The sequence below is a fragment of the Oncorhynchus gorbuscha genome, unplaced genomic scaffold, assembly GCF_021184085.1.
Source record: "Oncorhynchus gorbuscha isolate QuinsamMale2020 ecotype Even-year unplaced genomic scaffold, OgorEven_v1.0 Un_scaffold_968, whole genome shotgun sequence".
NCBI lineage: Eukaryota > Metazoa > Chordata > Actinopteri > Salmoniformes > Salmonidae > Oncorhynchus > Oncorhynchus gorbuscha.
The window spans coordinates 1-18,766 of record NW_025745899.1 but is presented as its reverse complement, the minus strand read 5'-3'; the positions used below and the strand labels follow the sequence as shown (position 1 = coordinate 18,766).

The 18,766-nt window shown below is 40.9% G+C and overlaps 1 long non-coding RNA gene across 1 annotated transcript; it reads left to right on the top strand.

The window, feature by feature from the left end:
* The first annotated feature begins 335 nt into the window (after positions 1 to 335).
* Positions 336 to 17,134, top strand: LOC124020893. The gene is made up of 3 exons (XR_006836161.1): positions 336 to 559; positions 14,175 to 14,324; positions 15,994 to 17,134. It is a non-coding gene; the product is annotated as an uncharacterized LOC124020893 (long non-coding RNA).
* Positions 17,135 to 18,766: the final 1,632 nt, after the last annotated feature.

Here is an 18,766-nt window from a genome sequence, read left to right as displayed (position 1 = left end):
AGCAAATGTTTGTTTTCATCATTTTTTTTTACCATAGCCAATGCCTTCTTTGTGGCTGTGGTAACTAATGACAACCCAGGTCGGCAGCCACGTTGTTTTATAGTTCAATGAACATGGTCAACCACCTCGGAAGCTTGCTCGCCTAAACATTGACCCTCATGTATAATAGCCTCTGTATTTTAAACTCACGTCTGTCGTCCAGCTAGTTATCCCATTTAATTTAATGTTTACAGTGTTAGTTAGCTGACATCCCGGAATATGAGTTCACTATGCTGTTCACCTCCTGCTAAAGAATCTCTGTGGCTGAATGTTGTCGTGAAAGAGGAGAAGGAAGCGGAGGTTGTTACAGTGAAACAAGAAGTAGAGGAAGAGGAGGTTGTTACAGTGAAACAAGAAGAAGAGGAAGAGGAGGCTGTTACAGTAAAACAAGAAGTAGAAGGTGAGGCTGTTACAGTGAAACAAGAAGAAGACGCTTTCAGAGTGAAAGAGGAAGAGGAGGAACGAGAGATTACTGTCACATCGAAAGAAGAGGAGAAGATAGGAGATCTGATTAACACCAGTAAGTACTGAGTGGTTGCTCATGAAACCAGGACCAAAATAATACCATGATTTTCACAAAATTGTGTTGTTGGAGCAGTGGCGATTTTAACATGTACATCTTGGTGGGGGGCAAACTGATTTAAAAACAATATGTCTGCAACACAACACTAAACAATACATTAATGAGGTGAGGTAAAGTACTGGAGTAGCAATACTTTAAAGTACTACTTAAGGAGAAATACTTTAAAGTACTACTTAAGGAGAAATACTTTAAAGTACTATTTAAGTAGAAATACTTTAAAGTACTATTTAAGTAGAAATACTTTAAAGTACTATTTAAGTAGAAATACTTTAAAGTACTATTTAAGTAGAAATACTTTAAAGTACTACTTAAGTAGTACAGCACAACGGTTTGATTTGTCTAATCTTAGCAATTTCTTCTCAGCTAGCTACATAGCCGTCTTTGTATCAAAGATAATTGCGTAATTATCGTATTTCGCCGTCCTAACGTAGTCTTCACTAGCCAGCTAGCTAACGTCCACTGATTAGCTGCACTGGGAAAACTATTACACTCAACTGAACGACTTGATCAGTGTAGTGTTAGCTAGCTACATAGCTGTCTTTGCTGTCTTCGTATCTTCGTTCCAAGATAATTGCGTTGTTTAGGTTTAGAGTGTGTAGTCTTAGAGTGATTATCTTAATTTACCGAGGTTAGCTAGCCAGCTATTTGTCGTCCTTAACGTAGGAGACTCTGCTAGCTAGCCGACAGCTAGCCAACAGCTAGCCGACAGCTAGCCAACAGCTAGCCAACGTCTTCTGAATAGAACTCAACAACCCGGTCGCATTCACAGGTAGTATCACATTTTCATTTCATTTCATTACAGTACAACGGTTTGATTTGTTTGATCGTAGCTAGCTACATAGCTAGCTACATAGCCGTCTTTGTATCAAAGATAATTGTGTAGCCGAGAGCGATTTTCTAGGTTAGCTAGCCAGCTATTGTCGTTCTTTTAACGCAACGTAACGTAAACAACACTACTAGCTAGCCAGCTAGCCCCCGAATAGCAGCACTGTAGAAACTATTACACTCAACGGAACGACTTGATTAGTGTAGTGTCAACAACGCAGCCACTGCCAGCTAGCCTACTTCAGCAGTACTGTATCATTTTAATCATTTTAGTCAATAAGATTCTTGCTACGTAGCTTAACTTTCTGAACATTCGAGACGTGTAGTCCACTTGTCATTCCAATCTCCTTTGCATTAGCGTAGCCTCTTCTGTAGCCTGTTAACTATGTGTCTGTTTAACCCTGTTCTCTCCTCTCTGCACAGACCATACAAACGCTCCACACCGCGTGGCCGCGGCCACCCTAATCTGGTGGTCCCAGCGCGCACGACCCACGTGGAGTTCCAGGTCTCCGATAGCCTCTGGAATTGCCGATCTGCGGTCAACAAGGCAGAGTTCATCTCAGCCTATGCCTCCCTCCAGTCATTTTACATTTACATTTACATTTAAGTCATTTAGCAGACGCTCTTATCCAGAGCGACTTACAAATTGGTGCATTCACCTTATGACATCCAGTCCCTCGACTTCTTGGCAGTAACGGAAACATGGATCACCACAGACAACACTGCTACTCCTACTGCTCTCTCTTCGTCCGCCCACGTGTTCTCGCACACCCGAGAGCTTCTGGTCAGCGGGGTGGTGGCACCGGGATCCTCATCTCTCCCAAGTGGTCATTCTCTCTTTCTCCCCTTACCCATCTGTCTATCGCCTCCTTTGAATTCCATGCTGTCACAGTTACCAGCCCTTTCAAGCTTAACATCCTTATCATTTATCGCCCTCCAGGTTCCTCGGAGAGTTCATCAATGAGCTTGATGCCTTGATAAGCTCCTTTCCTGAGGACGGCTCACCTCTCACAGTTCTGGGCGACTTTAACCTCCCCACGTCTACCTTTGACTCATTCCTCTCTGCCTCCTTCTTTCCACTCCTCTCCTCTTTTGACCTCACCCTCTCACCTTCCCCCTACTCACAAGGCAGGCAATACGCTCGACCTCATCTTTACTAGATGCTGTTCTTCCACTAACCTCATTGCAACTCCCTCCAAGTCTCCGACCACTACCTTGTATCCTTTTCCCTCTCGCTCTCATCCAACACCTCCCACACTGCCCCTACTCGGATGGTATCGCGCCGTCCCAACCTTCGCTCTCTCTCCCCCTACTCTCTCCTCTTCCATCCTATCATCTCTTCCCTCCGCTCAAACCTTCTCCAACCTATCTCCTGATTCTGCCTCCTCAACCCTCCTCTCCTCCCTCTCTGCATCCTTTGACTCTCTATGTCCCTTATCCTCCAGGCCGGCTCGGTCCTCCCCTCCCGCTCCGTGGCTCGATGACTCATTGCGAGCTCACAGAACAGGGCTCCGGGCAGCCGAGCGGAATTGGAGGAAAACTCGCCTCCCTGCGGACCTGGCATCCTTTCACTCCCTCCTCTCTACATTTTCCTCCTCTGTCTCTGCTGCTAAAGCCACTTTCTACCACGCTAAATTCCAAGCATCTGCCTCTAACCCTAGGAAGCTCTTTGCCACCTTCCCCTCCCTCCTGAATCCTCCTCCCCTCCCCTCCCCTCCCTCTCTGCAGACGACTTCGTCAACCATTTTGAAAAGAAGGTCGACGACATCCGATCCTCGTTTGCTAAGTCAAACGACACCGCTGGTTCTGCTCACACTGCCCTACCCTGTGCTCTGACCTCTTTCTCCCCTCTCTCTCCAGATGAAATCTCGCGTCTTGTGACGGCCGGCCGCCCAACAACCTGCCCGCTTGACCCTATCCCCTCCCCTCTTCTCCAGACCATTTCCGGAGACCTTCTCCCTTACCTCACCTCGCTCATCAACTCATCACTGACCGCTGGCTACGTCCCTTCCGTCTTCAAGAGAGCGAGAGTTGCACCCCTTCTGAAAAACCTACACTCGATCCCTCCGATGTCAACAATTACAGACCAGTATCCCTTCTTTCTTTTCTCTCCAAAACTCTTGAACGTGCCGTCCTTGGCCAGCTCTCCCGCTATCTCTCTCTGAATGACCTTCTTGATCCAAATCAGTCAGGTTTCAAGACTAGTCATTCAACTGAGACTGTTCTCCTCTGTATCACGGAGGCGCTCCGCACTGCTAAAGCTAACTCTCTCTCCTCTGCTCTCATCCTTCTAGATCTATCGGCTGCCTTCGATACTGTGAACCATCAGATCCTCCTCCCCACCCTCTCCGAGTTGGGCATCTCCGGCGCGGCCCACGCTTGGATTGCGTCCTACCTGACAGGTCGCTCCTACCAGGTGGCGTGGCGAGAATCTGTCTCCTCACCACGCGCTCTCACCACTGGTGTCCCCCAGGGCTCTGTTCTAGGCCCTCTCCTATTCTCGCTATACACCAAGTCACTTGGCTCTGTCATAACCTCACATGGTCTCTCCTATCATTGCTATGCAGACGACACACAACTAATCTTCTCCTTTCCCCCTTCTGATGACCAGGTGGCGAATCGCATCTCTGCATGTCTGGCAGACATATCAGTGTGGATGACGGATCACCACCTCAAGCTGAACCTCGGCAAGACGGAGCTGCTCTTCCTCCCGGGGAAGGACTGCCCGTTCCATGATCTCGCCATCACGGTTGACAACTCCATTGTGTCCTCCTCCCAGAGCGCTAAGAACCTTGGTGTGATCCTGGACAACACCCTGTCGTTCTCAACCAACATCAAGGCGGTGGCCCGTTCCTGTAGGTTCATGCTCTACAACATCCGCAGAGTACGACCCTGCCTCACACAGGAAGCGGCGCAGGTCCTAATCCAGGCACTTGTCATCTCCCGTCTGGATTACTGCAACTCGCTGTTGGCTGGGCTCCTGCCTGTGCCATTAAACCCCTTCAACTCATCCAGAACGCCGCAGCCCGTCTGGTGTTCAACCTTCCCAAGTTCTCTCACGTCACCCCGCTCCTCCGTTCTCTCCACTGGCTTCCAGTTGAAGCTCGCATCCGCTACAAGACCATGGTGCTTGCCTACGGAGCTGTGGGGGGAACGGCACCTCAGTACCTCCAGGCTCTGATCAGGCCCTACACCCAAACAAGGGCACTGCGTTCATCCACCTCTGGCCTGCTCGCCTCCCTACTACTGAGGAAGTACAGCTCCCGCTCAGCCCAGTCAAAACTGTTCGCTGCTCTGGCCCCCCAATGGTGGAACAAACTCCCTCACGACGCCAGGACAGTGGAGTCAATCACCACCTTCCGGAGACACCTGAAACCCCACCACTTTAAGGAATACCTAGGATAGGATAAGTATTCCCTCCCCCCCCCTTTAAGATTTAGATGCACTATTGTAAAGTGACTGTTCCACTGGATGTCATAAGGTGAATGCACCAATTTGTAAGTCGCTCTGGATAAGAGCGTCTGCTAAATGACTTAAATGTAAATGTAAATGTTAAGTTTTGGGGGGTATCTGTACTTTACTTTACTATTTATATTTTTGACTACTTTTACTTTTACTTCACATTTCTAAAAGAAAAATAATGTACTTTTTACTCCATATATTTTCCTTGACACCCCAAAGTACTCGTTGCATTTGAAATGCTTGGCAGGACAAGAACATTTTCAAATTCACGCACTTATCAAGAGAACACCTACCTGGTCATCCCTACTGCCTCTGATCTGGACGACTCACTAAACAGAGAACACCTCCCTGGTCATCCCTACTGCCTCTGATCTGGACGACTCACTAAACAGAGAACATCCCTGGTCATCCCTACTGCCTCTGATCTGGAGGACTCACTAAACAGAGAACATGCCTGGTCATCTACTGCCTCTGATCTGGAGGACTCACTAAACAGAGAACACCTCCCTGGTCATCCCTACTGCCTCTGATCTGGAGGACTCACTAAACAGAGAACATCCCTGGTCATCTACTGCCTCTGATCTGGAGGACTCACTAAACAGAGAACATCCCTGGTCATCCCTACTGCCTCTGATCTGGAGGACTCACTAAACAGAGAACATCCCTGGTCATCCCTACTGCCTCTGATCTGGAGGACTCACTAAACAGAGAACATCCCTGGTCATCCCTACTGCCTCTGATCTGGAGGACTCACTAAACAGAGAACATCCCTGGTCATACCTACTGCCTCTGATCTGGAGGACTCACTAAACAGAGAGCATCCCTGGTCATCCCTACTGCCTCTGATCTGGAGGACTCACTAAACAGAGAACATCCCTGGTCATCCCTACTGCCTCTGATCTGGAGGACTCACTAAACAGAGAACATCCCTGGTCATCCCTACTGCCTCTGATCTGGAGGACTCACTAAACAGAGAACATCCCTGGTCATCCCTACTGCCTCTGATCTGGAGGACTCACTAAACAGAGAACATCTCCCTGGTCATCCCTACTGCCTCTGATCTGGAGGACTCACTAAACAGAGAACATCCCTGGTCATCCCAACTGCCTCTGATCTGGAGGACTCACTAAACAGAGAACATCCCGAGTCATCTCTACTGCCTCTGATCTGGAGGACTCACTAAACAGAGAACATCCCTGGTCATCCCTACTGCCTCTGATCTGGAGGACTCACTAAACAGAGAACACCTACCTGGTCATCCCTACTGCCTCTGATCTGGAGGACTCACTAAACAGAGAACATCCCTGGTCATCCCTACTGCCTCTGATCTGGAGGACTCACTAAACAGAGAACATCACTGGTCATCCCTACTGCCTCTGATCTGGAGGACTTACTAAACAGAGAACGTCTCTGGTCATCCCTACTGCCTCTGATCTGGAGGACTCACTAAACAGAGAACATCCCTGGTCATCCCTACTGCCTCTGATCTGGAGGACTCACTAAACAGAGAACACCTACCTGGTCATCCCTACTGCCTCTGATCTGGAGGACTCACTAAACAGAGAACATCCCTGGTCATCCCTACTGCCTCTGATCTGGAGGACTCACTAAACACTAATGCATCGTTTGTAAATTATGTTGGAGGGTATCCGTACATTTTCAAAAACAATTCAATTTTGTCTGCTTCGCTTAATATCAGGAATTTCAAATTATTTATACTTTTACTTTTGGTACTTAAGTATATTTAGAACCAAATGCGTTTAGACTTTTTCTCATGTAGTATTTTACTCAGTACCTTTAACTTTTACTTGAGTAGCTCTCTAAGGTATCTATACTCATACAAGAGTAGCTCTCAGGTATCTATACTCATACTAGAGTAACTCTCTAACGTATCTATACTCATACTAGAGTAACTCTCTAAGGTATCTATACTCATACTAGAGTAACTCTCTAAGGTATCTATACTCATACTAGAGTAACTCTCTAACTCTCTAAGGTATCATTCTAGAGTAACTCTCTATTAAGGTATCTATACTCATACTAAGGTATCTATACTCATACTAGAGTAACTCTCTATTAAGGTATCTATACTCATACTAAGGTATCTATACTCATACTAAGGTATCTATACTCATACTAGAGTAACTATCTATTAAGGTATCTATACTCATACTAAGGGATCTATACTCATACTAGAGTAACGCTCTAAGGTATCTACACTCACACTAGAGTAACTCTCTAAGGTATCTATACTCATACTAGAGTAACGCTCTAATGTATCTATACGCATACTAGAGTAGCTCTCTAAGGTATATATAATCATACTAAGGTATCTATACTCATACTAGAGTAACTATCTGTTAAGGTATCTATACACATACTAGAGTAACTCTCTAAGGTATCTGTACTCATACTAGAGTAACTATCTATTAAGGTATCTCTACTCAAACTAGAGTAACTCTCTAAGGTATCTATACTCATACTAGAGTAACTATCTGTTAAGGTATCTATACTCATACTAGAGTAACGCTCTAAGGTATCTATACTCATACTAGAGTAACTATCTATTAAGGTATCTCTACTCAAACTAGAGTAACACTCTAAGGTATCTATACTCATACTAGAGTAACTATCTATTAAGGTATCTATGCTCATACTAGAGTAACTCTCTAAGGTATCTATACTCATACTATAGTAGCTTTCTAAGGTATACTCATACTAGAGTAACGCTCTAAGGTGTTTATACTCATACTAGAGTAACTCTCTAAGGTATCTATACTCCTACTAGAGTAGCTCTCTAAGGTATATATAATCATACTAAGGTATCTATACTCATACTAGAGTAACTCTCTAAGGTATCTATACTCCTACTAGAGTAGCTCTCTAAGGTATATATAATCATACTAAGGTATCTATACTCATACTAGAGTAACTATCTGTTAAGGTATCTATACACATACTAGAGTAACTCTCTAAGGTATCTGTACTCATACTAGAGTAACTATCTATTAAGGTATCTCTACTCAAACTAGAGTAACTCTCTAAGGTATCTATACTCATACTAGAGTAACTATCTGTTAAGGTATCTATACTCATACTAGAGTAACGCTCTAAGGTATCTATACTCATACTAGAGTAACTATCTATTAAGGTATCTCTACTCAAACTAGAGTAACACTCTAAGGTATCTATACTCATACTAGAGTAACTATCTATTAAGGTATCTATGCTCATACTAGAGTAACTCTCTAAGGTATCTATACTCATACTATAGTAGCTTTCTAAGGTATACTCATACTAGAGTAACGCTCTAAGGTATTTATACTCATACTAGAGTAACTCTCTAAGGTATCTATACTCATACTAGAGTAACTCTCTAAGGTATCTATACTCATACTAAGGTATCTATACTTGTACTAGAGTAACTCTCTAATGTATCTGTACTCATACTAGAGTAACTATCAATTAAGGTATCTATACTCATACTAGAGTAACTCTCTAAGGTATCTATACTCATACTAGAGTAACTCTCTAACGTATCTATACTCATACTAGAGTAACTCTCTAAGGTATCTATACTCACACTAAGGTATCTATACTCGTACTAGAGTAACTCTCTAATGTATCTGTACTCATACTAGAGTAACTATCAATTAAGGTATCTATACTCATACTAGAGTAACTCTCTAACGTATCTATACTCATACTAAGGTATCTATACTCATACTAGAGTAACTCTCTAAGGTATCTATACTCATACTAGAGTAACTATCTGTTAAGGTATCTATACTCATACTAGAGTAACGCTCTAAGGTATCTATACTCATACTAGAGTAACTATCTATTAAGGTATCTCTACTCAAACTAGAGTAACTCTCTAAGGTATCTATACTCATACTATAGTAGCTTTCTAAGGTATACTCATACTAGAGTAACGCTCTAAGGTATTTATACTCATACTAGAGTAACTCTCTAAGGTATCTATACTCATACTAGAGTAACTCTCTAAGGTATCTATACTCATACTAAGGTATCTATACTCGTACTAGAGTAACTCTCTAATGTATCTGTACTCATACTAGAGTAACTATCAATTAAGGTATCTATACTCATACTAGAGTAACTCTCTAAGGTATCTATACTCATACTAGAGTAACTCTCTAACGTATCTATACTCATACTAAGGTATCTATACTCATACTAGAGTAACTCTCTAAGGTATCTATACTCATACTAAGGTATCTATACTCGTACTAGAGTAACTCTCTAATGTATCTGTACTCATACTAGAGTAACTATCAATTAAGGTATCTATACTCATACTAGAGTAACTCTCTAAGGTATCTATACTCATACTAGAGTAACTCTCTAACGTATCTATACTCATACTAGAGTAACTCTCTAAGGTATCTATACTCATACTAAGGTATCTATACTCGTACTAGAGTAACTCTCTAATGTATCTGTACTCATACTAGAGTAACTATCAATTAAGGTATCTATACTCATACTAGAGTAACTCTCTAAGGTATCTATACTCATACTAGAGTAACTCTCTAACGTATCTATACTCATACTAGAGTAACTCTCTAAGGTATCTATACTCATACTAAGGTATCTATACTCGTACTAGAGTAACTCTCTAATGTATCTGTACTCATACTAGAGTAACTATCAATTAAGGTATCTATACTCATACTAGAGTAACTCTCTAACGTATCTATACTCATACTAAGGTATCTATACTCATACTAGAGTAACTCTCTAACGTATCTATACTCATACTAAGGTATCTATACTCATACTAGAGTAACTCTCTAAGGTATCTATACTCATACTAGAGTAACTCTCTAAGGTATCTATACTCATACTAGAGTAACTCTCTAAGGTATCTATACTCATACTAGAGTAACTGTTAAGGTATCTATACTCATACTAGAGTAACTATCTGTTAAGGTATCTATACTCATACTAGAGTAACTATCTGTTAAGGTATCTATACTCATACTAGAGTAACTATCTGTTAAGGTATCTATACTCATACTAGAGTAACTCTCTAAGGTATCTATACTCATACTAGAGTAACTCTCTAAGGTATCTATACTCATACTAGAGTAACTATCTGTTAAGGTATCTATACTCATACTAGAGTAACTATCTGTTAAGGTATCTATACTCATACTAGAGTAACTCTCTAAGGTATCTATACTCATACTAGAGTAACTGTTAAGGTATCTATACTCATACTAGAGTAACTATCTGTTAAGGTATCTATACTCATACTAGAGTAACTATCTGTTAAGGTATCTATACTCATACTAGAGTAACTATCTGTTAAGGTATCTATACTCATACTAGAGTAACTCTCTAAGGTATCTATACTCATACTAGAGTAACTCTCTAAGGTATCTATACTCATACTAGAGTAACTATCTGTTAAGGTATCTATACTCATACTAGAGTAACTATCTGTTAAGGTATCTATACTCATACTAGAGTAACTCTCTAAGGTATCTATACTCATACTAGAGTAACTGTTAAGGTATCTATACTCATACTAGAGTAACTATCTGTTAAGGTATCTATACTCATACTAGAGTAACTATCTGTTAAGGTATCTATACTCATACTAGAGTAACACTCTAAGGTATCTATACTCATACTAGAGTAACTATCTATTAAGGTATCTCTACTCAAACTAGAGTAACACTCTAAGGTATCTATACTCATACTAGAGTAACTATCTGTTAAGGTATCTATACTCATACTAGAGTAACGCTCTAAGGTATCTATACTCATACTAGAGTAACTATCTGTTAAGGTATCTATACTCATACTAGAGTAACTCTCTAAGGTATCTATACTCATACTAGAGTAACTCTCTAAGGTTTCTATACTCATACTATAGTAGCTTTCTAAGGTATACTCATACTAGAGTAACTCTCTAAGGTATCTATACTCATACTAGTGTAACTCTCTAAGTTATCTATACTCACACTAAGGTATATATACTCATACTAGAGTAACTCTCTAAGGTATCTGTACTCATACTAGAGTAACTATCTATTAAGGTATCTCTACTCAAACTAGAGTAACACTCTAAGGTATCTATACTCATACTAGAGTAACGCTCTAAGGTATCTATACTCATACTAGAGTAACTATCTGTTAAGGTATCTATACCCATACTAGAGTAACTCTCTAAGGTATCTATACTCATACTAGAGTAACGCTCTAAGGTATCTTTACTCATACTAGAGTAACTATCTGTTAAGGTATCTATACCCATACTAGAGTAACTCTCTAAGGTATCTATACCCATACTAGAGTAACTCTCTAAGGTATCTGTACTCATACTAGAGTAACTATCTATTAAGGTATCTATACTCATACTAGAGTAACTCTCTAAGGTATATATAATCATACTAAGGTATCTATACTCATAGTAGAGTAACTATCTGTTAAGGTATCTACACTCACACTAGAGTAACTCTCTAAGGTATCTATACTCATACTAGAGTAACTCTCTAAGGTATCTATACTCATTCTAGAGTAGCTCTCTAAGGTATCTATACTCATTCTAGAGTAACTCTCTAAGGTATCTATACTCATACTAGAGTAACTCTCTAAGGTATTTATACTCATACTAGAGTAACTCTCTAAGGTATCTATACTCATACTAGAGTAACGCTCTAAGGTATCTATACTCCTACTAGAGTAGCTCTCTAAGGTATATATAATCATACTAGAGTAACTCTCTAAGGTATCTATACTCCTACTAGAGTAGCTCTCTAAGGTATATATAATCATACTAAGGTATCTATACTCTTACTAGAATAACTATCTGTTAAGGTATCTATGCTCATACTAGAGTAACGCTCTAAGGTATCTATACTCATACTAGAGTAACTCTCTAAGGTATCTATACTCATACTAGAGTAACTCTCTAAGGTATCTATACTCCTACTAGAGTAGCTCTCTAAGGTATCTATACTCATTCTAGAGTAACTCTCTAAGGTATCTATACTCCTACTAGAGTAGCTCTCTAAGGTATATATAATCATACTAAGGTATCTATACTCATACTAGAGTAACTATCTGTTAAGGTATCTATACTCATACTAGAGTAACTATCTGTTAAGGTATCTATACACATACTAGAGTAACTCTCTAAGGTATCTGTACTCATACTAGAGTAACTATCTATTAAGGTATCTCTACTCAAACTAGAGTAACACTCTAAGGTATCTATACTCTTACTAGAATAACTATCTGTTAAGGTATCTATGCTCATACTAGAGTAACGCTCTAAGGTATCTATACTCATACTAGAGTAACTATCTGTTAAGGTATCTATACTCATACTAAGGTATCTATACTCATACTAGAGTAACTCTCTAAGATATCTATACTCTTACTAGAGTAACTGAACAAGGCAGTTAACCCACTGTTCCTTGGCCGTCATTGAAAATAAGAATTTATTCTTAAATGACTTACCTAGTTAAATAAAGGTTAAAATAAAAAAATATATAACTATTTGTTCAGCACTTTTGAAATGTACAGTGACAGAATTCAGAACATGGGCCGTTTTACAATGTTCTCCCTGCATACCAAGTCAGAACTGTAGGATAAATAAAGGGGGAATATAAATAAACAGACAATGAAAGCTCATCCAATATTCGATGATGACATTTCTCTAAAACAGGTTATAGGCTACATTCTCAGCTACAGTTCTGACTTGGCCTTAGAGAGTTACTCTCATTCTCAGCTACAGTATACATCTCCCTGGCATATTACATCATTTATACAGCAGCATACAAGACATTTTTGGACTCACCTTGTTGTGCTCACTTAAACAGGAAAGTGAGTCCTTCTTGTGGGCTCTTGAAAGAGACGTGAAATCCCGACTTGAAATTCAGAGTTGGATGACTGTTAAATTATTTTCCGTATTTTCCCAGTCTGAGTTTTATCCGAGTTCAGTTTTATCCGAGTTCACAGTTTTATCCGAGTTCACTACCAATCGGTAGTTACGATCTTGTCTCATCGCTGCAATTCCCCTACGGACTCAGCGAAGGTCAAGTGTCAAGCCGCGCTGTTTCTTGACACACAGGTGTCAGTTGATTGTGGAGGGCAGGTCATCTGATGCAGCACTCCATCACTCTCCTTCTCTGTGAAATAGCCCTTCCACAGCCTAGAGGTGTGTTGGGTCATGGTCCTGTTGAAAAACAAATTATAGTCCCACTAAGCGCAAACTAGATGAGATGTCATATCGTTGCAGAATGTTGTGGTAGCCATGCTGGTTAAGTATGCATTGAATTCTAAATAATTCACAGACAATGTCACCAGTAAAGCAGCCCCACACCATAACACCTCCTCCTCCATGCTTCACGGTGGGAACCACACATGCTGAGATCATCCGTAAACCTACACTGCATCTCACAAAGACACGGCGGTTGGAACCAAAAATCTCAAATTTGGACACATCAGACAAAAGGACCACCGGTCTAATGTCCATTGGTCGTGTTTCTTGGCCCAAGCAAGTCTCTTCTTCCTATTGGTGTCCTTTAGTAGTGGTTTCCTTGCAGCAATTCAACCGTGAAGGCCTGATTCCTGCAGTCTCTGAACAGTTGATGTTGAGATTTGTCTCTTATTTGAACTCTGTAAAGCATTTATTTGGGCTGCAATCTGGGGCTGTTAACTCCAATGAACTTATCCTCTGCAGCAGAGGTTACTCTGGGTCTTCCTTTCCTATGGCGGTCCTCATGACAACTTTCTTGACATTTTCCAGTTTGATTCACCTTCATGTCTAAACTTAATCATGGACTGTTGATTCTCTTTGCTTATTTGAGCTGTTCTTGCCATAATATGGCTATCTTCAGTATTCCACCCCTACCTTGTCACAACACAGCTGATTGACTCAAACACATTAAGAAGGAAATAAATTCCAGAAATTAGCTTTTAACAAGGCACACCTGTTAATTGAAAATATATTCCATGTGACTACCTCATGAAGCTGGTTGAGAGAATGTCAAGAGTGTACAAAGCTGTCATCAAGGCAAATGGTGAAGATTCTTCTTTGAAGAATCTAAAATATATTTAGATTTGTTTAACACTTTTTGTTGGTTAATACATGATTCCATATGTGTTATTACATACTTTGAATGTCTTCACTATTATTCTACAATGAGAAAATAGTGTAGGTGTCCAAACTTTTGACTGGTACTGTGTTTTTTAAAATAAATATAACAAATGTTCACCCTCCCAGAGTCCCCGGGTCGTACCTCTTCTGGTATCACCTTACTGCTGGGTCTGAAGAGGGTGTCTGTGAGGCTGGTGGACTGCAGGAAAACACTGAGGCGGAGTGGAACTACAAGAGGAGGACAAGAGGAGGAAGAGGGAGATTTGACACATCAAAGTAAGTTCTGTAGTTTAGTTTGAACAAATGAAATATATCTGCCCCCTGGTGTCTGTTTCCAGGACAACCTGCAGAGTCCTGTTAGATAGACTGGTGTCTGTTTCCAGGACAACCTGCAGAGTCCTGTTAAATAGACTGATGTCTGTTTCTAGTAGAGGTCGACCGATTATGATTTTTCAACGCCAATACCGATACCGATTAATTGGGCCAATTTTATTTGTATTTTTATTTGTAATAATGACAAATACTGATTGAACACTTATTTTAACTTAATATAATACATCAATAAAATCCATTTATCCTCAAATAAATAATGAAACATGTTCAATTTGGTAAAAATTATTATTATATTCTTCTATTATTATATTATTATTATATTATATTATAAAAATAATGCAAAAACAAAGTGTTGGAGAAGAAAGTAAAAGTGCCATGTAAGAAAGCTAACGTTTCAGTTCCTTGCTCAGAACATGAAAACATATGAAAGCTGGTGGTTCCTTTTCACATGAGTCTTCAATATTTCCAGGTAAGAAGTTTTAGGTTGTAGTTATTATAGGAATTATAGGACTATTTCCCTCTATACCATTTGTATTTCATTAACCTTTGACTATTGGATGTTATTATAGGCACTATAGTATTGCCAGTGTAGCAGTATAGCTTCCGTCCCTCTCCTCGCTCCTCCCTGGGCTCGAACCAGGAACACAACGACAACAGCCACCCTTGAAGCAGCGTTACCCATGCAGAGCAAGGGGAATAACTACTCCAAGGCTCAGAGCAAGTGACGTTTCAAACGCTATTAGCGCGCTAACTAGCTAGCCATTTCACTGCGGTTACACCAGCCTCATCCCGGGAGTTGATAGGCTTGAAGTCATAAACAGAGCAATGCTTGACGCACAACGAAGAGCTGCTGGCAAAGTGCACGAAAGGGCTGTTTGAATGAATGTTTACGCGCCTGCTTCTGCCTACCACCGCTCAGTCAGATACGTAGATACTTGTATGCTCAGTCAGATTATATGCAATGCAGGACACGCTAGATGATATCTAGTAATATCATCAACCATGTGTAGTTAACTAGTGATTATGATTGATTGTTTTTTATAAGATAAGTTTAATGCTAGCTAGCAACTTACCTTGGCTTACTGCATTCGCCTAACAGGCAGTCTCCTTGTGGAATGCAACGAGAGAGAGGCAGGTCGTTATTGCGTTGGGACTAGTTAACTGTAAGGTTGCAAGATTAGATCCCCCGAGCTGGTGAAAATCTGTCGTTCTGCCCCTGACCAAGGCAGTTAACCCACCGTTCCTAGTCCATCATTGAAAATAAGAATGTGTTCTTAACTGACTTGCCTCATTAAATAAAGGTGTAAAAAAAAATACTGATTTCCGATTGTTATGCAAACTTGAAATCGGCCCTAATTAATCGGCCATTCCGATTAATCGGCCGACCTCTAGTTTCCAGGATAACATGCAGAGTTCTGTTATACTGGTATATTTCCACCACAGATTTTTTTTAATTAGATAATTATCACGTAAATATGTAAATATACCCAAATCATGAAGTGATGTGAAAACGACACGTTATAATATTAATCAACAATGTCTCTGGTTGGATTTAGGACGGACTAGAAGAAGGTCAAAGTTCACCATCCGTCTGACTTTGTTGTTCACACAGGAGAGAGACGGGACTATCGTGGATCCTCTGGGGAGCCTCAACAACCTCATGATGCTGACGAGGCAGAGAAGAGTCTCACCAGAGAAAGAATCCACACAGGAGAAAAGCCATACCACTGCTCTCAGTGTGGAATGACTTTCTCTGAATCACATTCATTGAAATCACACCTTAGAATTCACACAGGAAATAAATCTTATGGCTGTGATCAATTTGGGAAGAGATTTACTCAGCCAAGCAACATGAAATCACACCAACAGACACACACTGGAGAGAAACCTCACCACTGTTCAGATTGTGGAAAAAGCTTTTCAACGTCAAAGTATTTGAAGCTGCACCAGCGGATACACACAGGACTGAAGCCTTATAGCTGTGATCTATGTGGGAAGAGATTCCTTCGGTTAGCCCACCTGAATGTACACAAGAGAATACACACTGGGGAAAAACCATACCACTGCCCCGACTGTGGGAGTAATTTTGTTCATTCAAGTAGTCTGAAAACACACCAGCTGGCACACAAAGGACAGAAGCCAAAACCTTACCACTGCTCCGACTGTGAGAAGAGCTTTTCAACATCACATTATTTAAAGCGGCACCAGAGAACACATACTGGAGAGAAGCCGTATGGTTGTGATTGTTGTGAGAAGAGATATGCTTTCACAAGTAGCCTGAGTTATCATAAACAAACCCACACTGGATAGAAACCGTACCACTGCTCTGAATGTTATTCAAGTTCTCTGATTTACATTTTTAAAAGATATACACATGAGATCTACATGACCTCCAACACCAGACCTGGGTAGTAGAACACAGAGTGTGGAATGATCTCTAACACCAGACCTGGGTTGTAGAACACAGAGTGGAATGGCGCCGGAGAAGAAGGCCCCCAACCGATTGTGTAATTTTAAATTGTTTATTTGCATCGTTTGTAACTCTTTTTAATGTTGTCGCTTATGACCGAAAATAACTTCTAGACATCAAGACTGCGATTACTCACGGACTAGCAGAAACATTATGACTCTGATAAACAGCTCCCTCGGGAACAGGCCCAGAGCCTCGCGTGTTTGTTTCCAGGACAACCTACCATCTGTGTGAAGAGGAGGTGGAGAAAAAATGACTACCCAGACTAATGACTACCCAGACTAATGACTACCCAGACTAATGACTACCCAGACTAATGACTACCCAGACTAATGACTACCCAGACTAATGGCTACCCAGACTAATGACTACCCAGACTAATGTCTACCCAGACTAATGACTACCCAGACTAATGTCTACCCAGACTAATGACTACCCAGACTAATGACTACCCAGACTAATGACTACCCAGACTAATGACTACCCAGACTAATGACTACCCAGACTAATGACTACCCAGACTAATGACTACCCAGACTAATGTCTACCCAGACTAATGTCTACCCAGACTAATGACTACCCAGACTAATGACTACCCAGACTAATGACTACCCAGACTAATGACTACCCAGACTAATGTCTACCCAACTAATGACTACCCAGACTAATGACTACCCAGACTAATGACTACCAGACTAATGACTACCCAGACTAATGTCTACCCAGACTAATGACTACCCAGACTAATGACTACCCAGACTAATGGCTACCCAGACTAATGTCTACCCAGACTAATGACTACCCAGACTAATGACTACCCAGACTAATGACTACCCAGACTAATGACTACCCAGACTAATGTCTACGCAGACTAATGTCTACCCAGGCTAATGACTACCCAGACTATTGACTACCCAGACTAATGGCTACCCAGACTAATGGCTACCCAGACTAATGACTAATGTCCCATCAACTTTGGGACACAATCGTGACTTGAATGATTTCTTGCGATCAGTGGGACGCTACTGTCCCACCTGGCCAACTTGGCAGAGCGACAAATTAAATGACTATAAACTTTCATGCAATCACAAGTGCAATACACAAAAATAAAGCTTAACTTGTTGTTAATACAGCCAACGTGTCAGATTTCAAAAAGGCTTTATTCCGAAAGCAAACCATGCGATTATCTGAGGACAGCGCCCAACACACAAATCCATAACAAATAATTTTCAACCAAGGAGTTGCGACACGAAAGTCAGAAATAGCGATATAATAAATGCCTTTTGAAGATCTTCTTCTGTTGGCACTCCAAAAGGTCCCAGTTACATCACAAATTGTCATTTTGTTCGATAAAGTCATTCTTTATATCTATAAAAACTCAGTTTAGCTGGCGCTTCAGTCAATAATCCACCCAGTTTCCTTCAAACAAAATGAATCCCAAACGTTACCAATAAACGTATCCAAACAAGTCAATCAACGTTTATAAATCAAACCTTAGGTACCCTAATACGCAAATAAACGATCAAATTTAAGACGGAGAATCGTTATTATCTTTACCGCAGAAAAATACCAAAGACCGCGCTCTCTTCCACAAGTTTGGAAACACTACAGCCAAAATGGGAGCCACCTAGAAAAACTACAATTTCTGGCTCATTTTTCCAAAAACCAGCCTGAAACTCTTTCTAGCTACATCTAGCCCTAGAAACTGCAAGTCTGGACAGCACCCATCACATCACATAACATAACATAATGTGACATCTAGACATCTAGTGGAATCTAGCCCTAGGAACTGCAAGTCTGGACAGCACCCATCACATTACATAACATAACATAATGGTGACATCTACCCTATCAAGCCTGGACAGCACCCATCACATCACATAACATAATGTTGACATCTAGTGGAAGCCCTAGG